This window comes from Oreochromis niloticus, linkage group LG5 (assembly GCF_001858045.2).
Source record: "Oreochromis niloticus isolate F11D_XX linkage group LG5, O_niloticus_UMD_NMBU, whole genome shotgun sequence".
Taxonomy (NCBI): Eukaryota; Metazoa; Chordata; class Actinopteri; order Cichliformes; family Cichlidae; genus Oreochromis; species Oreochromis niloticus.
Window position 1 is genome coordinate 8206681 of NC_031970.2, and position 9002 is coordinate 8215682.

A 9002-nucleotide genomic window follows, 5' to 3' on the forward strand; every position below is an offset into this window, starting at 1 on the left:
TGATTCTGGGATCAAAGTTCGGAAAAGGGGCTGGACTTTATCAAAGCATATCCACTGGATCCAGGGAGTCTGTTTAGGGAATCTCAGGACTGGATCCCTTCCTTTTGTTGGCTATCAGAACGTGATGTTCAGCACATGATGTGTCTGTTTGCAGCTGAGTGTGAGTCAACTCCTCCAAGTCTGAGGTCATGGTCCTCTGCTGAAAAATGGTGGATTGCTTCCTCTCGGTTGGAGGAGAGTCGTTCCCTATAATGAGAGTATTCAGCTATGTTGGTATTGTGTAGTATGAGACTGCTGTGGAGAGAGAAGGCAAAGCTTCTGATTTAATCTTTCTACATTCCAACACTCACCTATGCTCATGAGCTCTGTGTAGTGACCAAAAGAATGAGGTCACTACACACAAGTGGATGAATTGCTGGGCTTAGCCATCAGGAAAGGCCCAGGAATTCTGAGTATACTTGCTGCAGTGTTACAGAACGGACCTGAAATCCTTTTCCCTAATCTTTTGGAGCTACATACCTCCTCTTCTTCTTCCTTCTGCTTAATTTTTTAGGTTAGAAAACAAGGCACGGGGTGTATAGCTGAGAGGCTATGGTGATTACTACATGAGCTTAAATGCCAGCAGGAGTGAGTCATTGATTTGATTTATGATGAGACCTTTACTTTGTGATCCCCTGTTGTCTTTACCCACATTTCCTGTAGTATTGTGCTTCCCTTTCTCTAGTTGTGACTATATAATAAAGGCAAAAATGAAAACAAGATATACAGTAAACTGCCTTCCTGACACAGCCACACACATCCTAAGCAGATAGCACCCTGCTCTTTAATCATCACACATTCACATCCCCACCGGTTATCTGCAAGATGCATGACTCCAAAAATGCAGCCAGAGAAAAAGCAGACACCCACATCTCTTGCATATTATTCTTCACCCTTTGTAATGTCGCTGCGCAGAACAAACTTAGCTAGGTTTCACTGGCACCTGGGTTTGGTTGAGCTGTCACCCAGAGCGAAAGAGTGCAGGCTACTTTCAGGGACTTTGGGTGTGTTGACAGTACTGGGTGGTAGGACCAGGTGAGATCTGAGATACTGTGATGTTTTGATATTTCCTAAATGTGCCGATACGAAGATAAGAGCCCGTTTGAGTCTGATGTTGTAATTCCAACCTCCTGCAGATGTCTAAACATGTTTCAGTGTAAACATGAAGAGAAATGCCGTAATGTCAGCTGTCACTACCACAGCCTGGGAGTATAGAAAGGCTTTGATAAACCAGAGAAAGCTATCATCCTTCATTATTCAGATTTTTTTTGAACAAGTTGGAACTATTTTCTGTAGTTTTGAAGTGAACCAAACGTATTTTTAAAGTATAAAGATGCTCCTGTGTCTTCTTTTGTCTCTTTAATTAAACATAGGATGGGAGACTGTTCATAAGCGACTGTTCATAAGAGTGTTCATACGCCATTACCACAATCATTACTACATCTTGCTATGCCTTTAGACATAGCCAGACAACCTATTTTGCTTTACGTCAACTCCTTTCTTTTGGCTGGCCTCCCGTTGGCCCCCTACTTGCGCTAATGGAATGAAAACAATGTACGTGGTCACATCTTGATTATGCAAGACTCATGCTTGCTCCTTTGTGATGCACCAAATGTATATTTTGTAAAAACCACTAAAATAACAATGACTCTTCTTGGGACAGCAGTTAGATTAATTATATGATCTGTAATTAAAAATTCTATTACTGAAATTTCTACACGCATCATTCCTAAGGAATCAGTCAAGTATAATGGTTGTTTATAAAGGACCACACACCAAAGCCTGGTTTAAAAATTGTAATAATCATGGAACAGTACCACTTTCCATTCTAAAGGCCCTTTCACACCAAGTGTGTAAAAGCTGTGTGTATATATCTTGCTTAAAAAATATTTTTCGGACTCACCTATTCTTAACACAGCATGATTTTTCCGACGTTTTGGATCCGAATGAACAGATTTGACCAATCAGATCACTTTTTTTGGCAACGTAGCTCAACTCACGCACTTGTACTGAATATGCAATGACATTGTAATAATAAAATAAATACCGTTTTACCTCATACACACAGCTTAACACTACTCCAGCTCACTTGGCTCTCTGAAATGCTTTCTCTACCTCCTCGTAAGCTGATCCAACTCTGCTAACAAGAGTTCAAACTTCCCCACTGACATCCTGAAATATGTACAAGAGCGGCTGTGATGCAACTTCCACACCTGGATCAAACCATGAAATTCTCCCTGCTGCTGCCTTCTGCGGAGAATTGGATGAACTCAGAAGTGGTGTTTCTTTCTTCTCTCATTGCAAAGATCATGACCAGCTCATCATCGCGTCATTTCAGTGAGGATGAATTTTTGTAAAAAAAAACATTACAAAAAGGTTACTGTATGCGTCAAGTTTGCATCCGTAAAATTCAGAATTTCGTGTCTTTTTTTTACGCAACACGTTCAGTGTGTAATGGCCTTAATCCAGTCATTTTGGGGTAATACGATAAAATAAGAAAGAATGAATATGAAAATAGTAAGTTATTGCCTCTTGATTAAAGTAATAGACAGATAATAGCAATGTAATTATCTTGTATTAACAATAGTTGAGTAATGTTACAGTAAAATCTATCTAACCGAATACTCAACAGACCAGAAATTGGGGTTAACAATGCGGAAACAATTTTATTATTAGTCCTTTATTTAAAAATCTCATTGAGATTAAAAATCTCATTTCCAAGAGAGACCTGTCATCATGGCAACAAAAGTCAAAAATACATGAATAACAACAAATGTATGCCTATGAGACAAAAAGGGGTAATATCTGCGTAATAAAGTTGTTATATACTGACTTGTAGTAGTAACCTCATAATAATAATAATAAAGCAACAACATTACTTGTTGCTGCTTTAACATTCAACACACTCTGAAAATATTACTCATAACCACTGCTGATACAAGATAACTATTTGGTTATTACTTGGTTAGTACTTGGATATTAGCTTGGTTATTAAATGGTAATAACTAACACTGCCGTATTGTTTCTATTCTATTAACCAACTGTTACCACATTATTACCAAGCTAGAAGGTCCAACCACAGTTATGAAATCTATGAAAACTTTTTACATGGAAACAAAATTCCCCTTTTTAGGATCATAAAATAGTTGTCTTTCTATCTTTGTGAAATTAGGTTTTATATATACTGTATATCTATATATCTATATATGTATATATACATATATATACATATATATATATATTAAGCAGCTGGATAGCGTAGTGGTTAGACTACACGCCTTTGGAGCAGAGGATCGCAAGTGGCCAGAGGCCTGGGAGCTTGAGGGTCCTGCACAGTATCTTAGCTGTTCCCAGGACTGCGCTCTTCTGGACAGAGATCTCCTATGTTGTTCCTGGGATCTGCTGGAGCCACTCGCCTAGTTTGGGAGTCACTGCACCTAGTGCTCCGATTACCACGGGGACCACCGTCACCTTCACCCTCCACATCTTCTCGAGTTCTTCTCTGAGCCCTTGGTATTTCTCAAGCTTCTTGTGTTCCTTCTTCTTGATGTTGCTGTCATTCGGAACCGCTACATCGATCACCATCTTCTTCTGTTTGTCTACCACCACTGTGGCTGGTTAGTTATCCACCACCATTTTGTCCGTCTGTATCTGGAAGTCCCACAGGATCTTAGCTTGGTCATTCTCCATCACCCTTGGGGGCATCTCCCATTTTGACCTTGGGACTTCCAGCTTATACTCGGCACAGATGTTCCTGTACACTATGCCGGCCACTTGGTTATGGCGTTCCATGTATGCCTTGCCTGCTAGCATCTTGCACCCTGCTGTTATGTCCTGGATTGTCTCTGGGGCATCTTTACACAGCCTGCACCTGGGGTCTTGCCTGGTGTGATAGACCCCAGCCTCTATGGATCTTGTGCTCAGTGCTTGTTCCTGTGCTGCCATGATTAGTGCCTCCGTGCTGTCTTTCGGTCCAGCTTTGTCCAGCCACTGGTAGGATTTCTGGGTATCAGCCACCTCCGCTATCTGCCGGTGGTACATACCGTGCAGGGGCCTGTCCTTCCACGATGGTTCCTCGCCTTCCTCCTCTTTCTTGGGTTTCTGCTGCCTGAGGTATTCACTGAGCACGCTGTCAGTTGGGGCCATCTTCGTGATGTATTCGTGGATGTTCCTTGTCTCATCCTGGATTGTGGTGCTGACACTCACCAGTCCCCGGCCTCCTTCCGTACAGGCTCAGGATGCTGGACTTGGAGTGAAACCCTCCATGCATGGTAAGGAGCTTTCTTGTCTTGATGTCAGTGGCTTCTATCTCCTCCTTTGGCCAGCCTATTACCCCAGCAGGGTACCTGATCACGGGTAGGGTGTAGGTGTTGATAGCCCGGATCTTGTTCTTACCATTCAGCTGACTCCTCAGGACTTGCCTGACCCTCTGCAGGTACTTGGTGGTTGCAACTTTCCTAGCGGCCTCTTCATGGTTCCCATTCGCCTGCGGGATTCCCAGGTACTCCTCTATGTCTGCAATGTTGCCTTCTGGTAGTTCAATCCCCTCAGTTCTGACTACCTTCCCTCTCTTTGTTACCATCCGACTACACTTCTCCAGTCCGAACGGCATTCTGATGTCATTGCTGTATATCCTGGTGGTGTGGATCAGTGAATTGATGTCTCGTTCACTCTTGGCATACAGCTTGATGTCATCCATGTACCGGAGGTGGCTGACAACTGCTCCATTCCGTAGTCGGTATCCGTAGCCAGTCTTGTCAATGATCTCACTGAGGGGGTTAAGGCCTATGTAGAACAGCAGTGGGGACAGGGCATCTCCTTGGTAGATCCTGCACTTGATGGTGACTTGTGCTATGGGCTTGGAGTTGGCCTCTAGTGTTGTACGCCACATCCCCATTGAGTTCCTGATGAAGGCTCTCAGGGTCCTGTTGATCTTGTACAATTCTAGGCATTCCAGGATCCAGGTGTGGGGCATTGAGTCATAGGCCTTCTTGTAATCAATCCAGGCAGTGCACAGATTGGTCAGTCTGGTCTTGCAGTCTCGGCTGACTGCTCGGTCTACCAGTAGCTGGTGTTTTGCGCCTCTGGTATTCTTGCCAATCCCTTTCTGTGCCCTACTCATGTATTGACCCATGTGCCTGTTCATCTTAGCTGCTATGATGCCTGACAGGAGCTTCCACATGGTACTGAGGCAGGTTATTGGTCGGTAGTTGGAGGGGACCGGTCCCTTCTGGGGGTCCTTGAGGATCAGGACTCTCCGGCTTTCGGTTAGCCATTCTGAGTGTCTCTCGTCAACTAGCAGCTTGTTCATTTGTGCTGCCAGGTGTTCGTGGAGTGCAGTCAGCTTCTTCAGCCAGTAGGCGTGAACCATATCAGGGCCTGGTGCTGTCCAACTTCATACTGGAGACCCTTTCTTGGATATCTGCCACTGTGATGGTTACTGGACCCTGTTCAGGGAGGTCGCTGTGGTCTGCCCTCAGATCCACTAGCCACTGAGCATTGCCGTTATGGGTTGCATCCTTCTCCCTTATGCTCTTCCAGTATTGTTCTGTTTCCAGCCTTGGTGGTGCTGTTCTCATATTGTTCCCCTGCCACTGAGAGTACACCTTGGCTGGTTCTGTGGAGAACAGCTGGTTTATTCTCCTGCCTTCTATCTCTCTGGTGTACCTCCTCAAGCGGCTGGCCAAAGCTGTGAGTCGTTGCTTCGCAGTTTCCAAGGCCTTAGGTATGGACAGCTTCCTGTACTTCTTGGGCACGTTCTTCATCGTGCCTTTCTGCAACTCCGATAGTTGGCTAATCTCCCTCCGTGCTACCTTGATAGTCTCCGTAATCGTGGCTGTAGGTATCATCCGTAGTGCTGCATTAACATCATCTAGCAGACCTTCTGAGGGTACTTCACGTAGTCTTGGTAACCGGCTACGGGGGATCCAGGTTTCAAGCTTGGCCATGATCCTATCTTTTAGGTCAGTTCCTCTTGCACTCAACGATCGTTCTCCTATCGCACTTGGGGCTTGGTACCCAATCTCGGGTGGGGGTGATGATATCTCCCCCCTGACCTGGCGTCCTGGCTCCCCCTTACCATAGCATTTATGTTGTACCTCGTCAATCTCTAGCTGTGAGAGCAGTCCCTTCTTTCGAAAGTTGGAACACTGAGCTACTAGTTGTTTCGCCGTCATTATGGGTATCAAAGAATCCGTATGTCCCTCATCCTACTCATGTAATATATACATATATATATATATATATGTATATATATATATATATATATATATATATATATATATATATATATATATATATATATATATATATATATATATTGGTTTTTACAACCTATCCAAATGAAAACAAAACTTATGTGTTAAAATAATTCAAAACAATGTGTACAAGCATCGGTCCTGTGTCTGCTATGTGAAAGAAATCTGACTTTCTGCTCTTCCAACATCTGTCCCTTATTAAGACCGGCTTTAATGAACTACATTTGGTTTCACTGATGCACAGTAATTGTTTTAGTGATCACAAATAAATAGATGAAATTTAGCTTTTCAGGAAGTACCTTCATACTATTGTGGCCATTTTGCCATATATATATATGTATAAAGAATAGTTCAGTTCAATTTATGAACTCTTTTAAACTAGAGTCAGTTCAATTGTTTGGACTGAATTTTAAGTGTTGTACCAGAACTTATTATATAATAGAAGGACAGAGATGGTCATAAAACCAGTATCATTTTACTGGAAATACTGGAGTTGTTTCTGGTCCTGCTGTGCTGCTTTACAAAACAATCAATCTTCTATCACACAAACACATCACTTAGAGCTAGAGGTTACCTTATAGAGGAGCTGTGAAAGCTGTGTGCTGGTTTCACATGCTGATCTGTCATTAGGTCTGGAGGTCGTGGTAACCTTTCTAACTAGTAAACTGCAAAATAATTGGTTGACGGTGTCATTGTGGATGTGCAAGGATACACAGGCAGGAATTCATACTTGGTTAATCATATATGTATAAATCAAGGAGAGCTCAAAGATGGACAATGACATCTGAGCCACAGATATGGCGGTTAAGTGTATGTGTGTGTGTGTGTGTGTTGAGCCAAGTGTCTCATGACACAGACAGTGTTCGCCAGATGGAGTATCTCTGGCAGATATATACACTTGGGGGAAAAGTTGAGCAAATATTCAGAAGCACAGATTGCTGACAGATGATTACCAGCCACTGGTTTATTGATTCCCCAGCTGCAGGTTGCATCAACCTCTGCACTGTCACTCCAAATTTGCAAACTTTCCATCTCCATTAGTGTGATGAAATTCATCAGAATAGATTTGTGCACAGTTTGCATGTTGACAAGGGTTTTTTTCTCAACACTTCACCTGCCACTGGGTACAAACAATGATTTATCTCTTTAAATCAATCAACAGCATGTGTGCTGAACAACATCCCAAATCGCAATTTTCCACTTGTATAAGCACACAGTAAACAAACAGTAGTAAACAGTAGTGGTATATACTGTCACAGTATACACAGTGGTTAAAGGACCCCAAAGCTCCCAAACCCATGTATGCAAAATCCTAAAACATGGCACAGGCAGAGAGCCACAACTGAAGCACAAAAACAAGGAAAACAAACAGGAGCCAAGCTAATCTGACAAAGCCAGCAGGATTTGGGTTTTTCCAGGTAACTTCAGGATAAACTGTTACCTTTGACTGCCATTTTAGGTATTGTCAAGTCAGATATCATGTTGTAATAAAAACAGGCTGATGTCAGCATGTTGTAACAATAACATCACAAAACGTCACAGTTTTTAAACAACCAGAGGAGTCTGGTCAGTGACAGGTTGCTTCTCCCCAAAACAAGAACCAACAGACTTAAAAACTCCTTTGTGTCAGGAGTGTCGTGTGTGGAGGCGAGGAAGAGATGACCCAAACGCTGGACTCACGGTGCAGGATAATGGGGTTTATTGTAGGTAGGTTGGATGAACAGAACATGAACTGAAATGGCTGACTGGGTGGACGACTGACTGACTGAAGAACTGAATGGCTGGCTGACTGATCTGAACATACATGCGGAGAGACGACATTAACATCAATGACACGACAAAGAACTGGTGAAACCGAGGAGCTTAAATACACAGGTTGAATGATGACAATGATTGGAAACGGGTGAGTACAGGGCTGAACATAATCTGACTAATGACACAAGCTGACATGGGAAAAAACAGGAAGTGGGAACATTAGTGTGGCAAACTAAACTGAACATGAACAGAACTGAAAACACTGGGTCACCGACCCAGGAACCCTGACACTTTGTCCCACACGCCATCAGACTTTTTTACTCCTCACTGGAGGGGAGAGGGGGGGGAAACAGGAGGACAAAGGAGGGGGGGACAACTAAGCTGTAGTGCCTCTTCACTTCACTGTGCAATACTTATTGTTAATAGTCAACGGTGCAATAGACTTCAATACTTGAAATGTGCAATTCCCTTGTATTTTTATTCCTATTTATTCTATTTATCCCTTTCGTATTTTTATTTATATATGTCTCTGTATTTATATATGTGTATATATATAATATTCTGCTCACGTTCTGTAACTTCTGTCGGTGCTGTGCTATTGGAAACCGAATTTCCCAGAGGAACCCACCTGAGGGATTAATAAAGTTTTATCTTATCTCTTATCTTATCTTATCTTATCTCTTATCTTATCTTATGATGTTTTTGATGTTAATATGGTTTCTTGATATTGGCCTAGTATATTGTTATGAAGTTTGAAGATGATCCATAAAGAACTGTGGGCCTTTGGTGTGACCTTGACCCAATTTTTACCAAAATTAAATCAACTTAAGCTGTTATTGATTATGTACAGTGATTATTACCTCAAAAACTATACAGCAGAACAATTTAAAAACAAACAACATTTAACAAAGTTGAGTATCTGGCTGATAAACACCCACATAGAGATTAAGA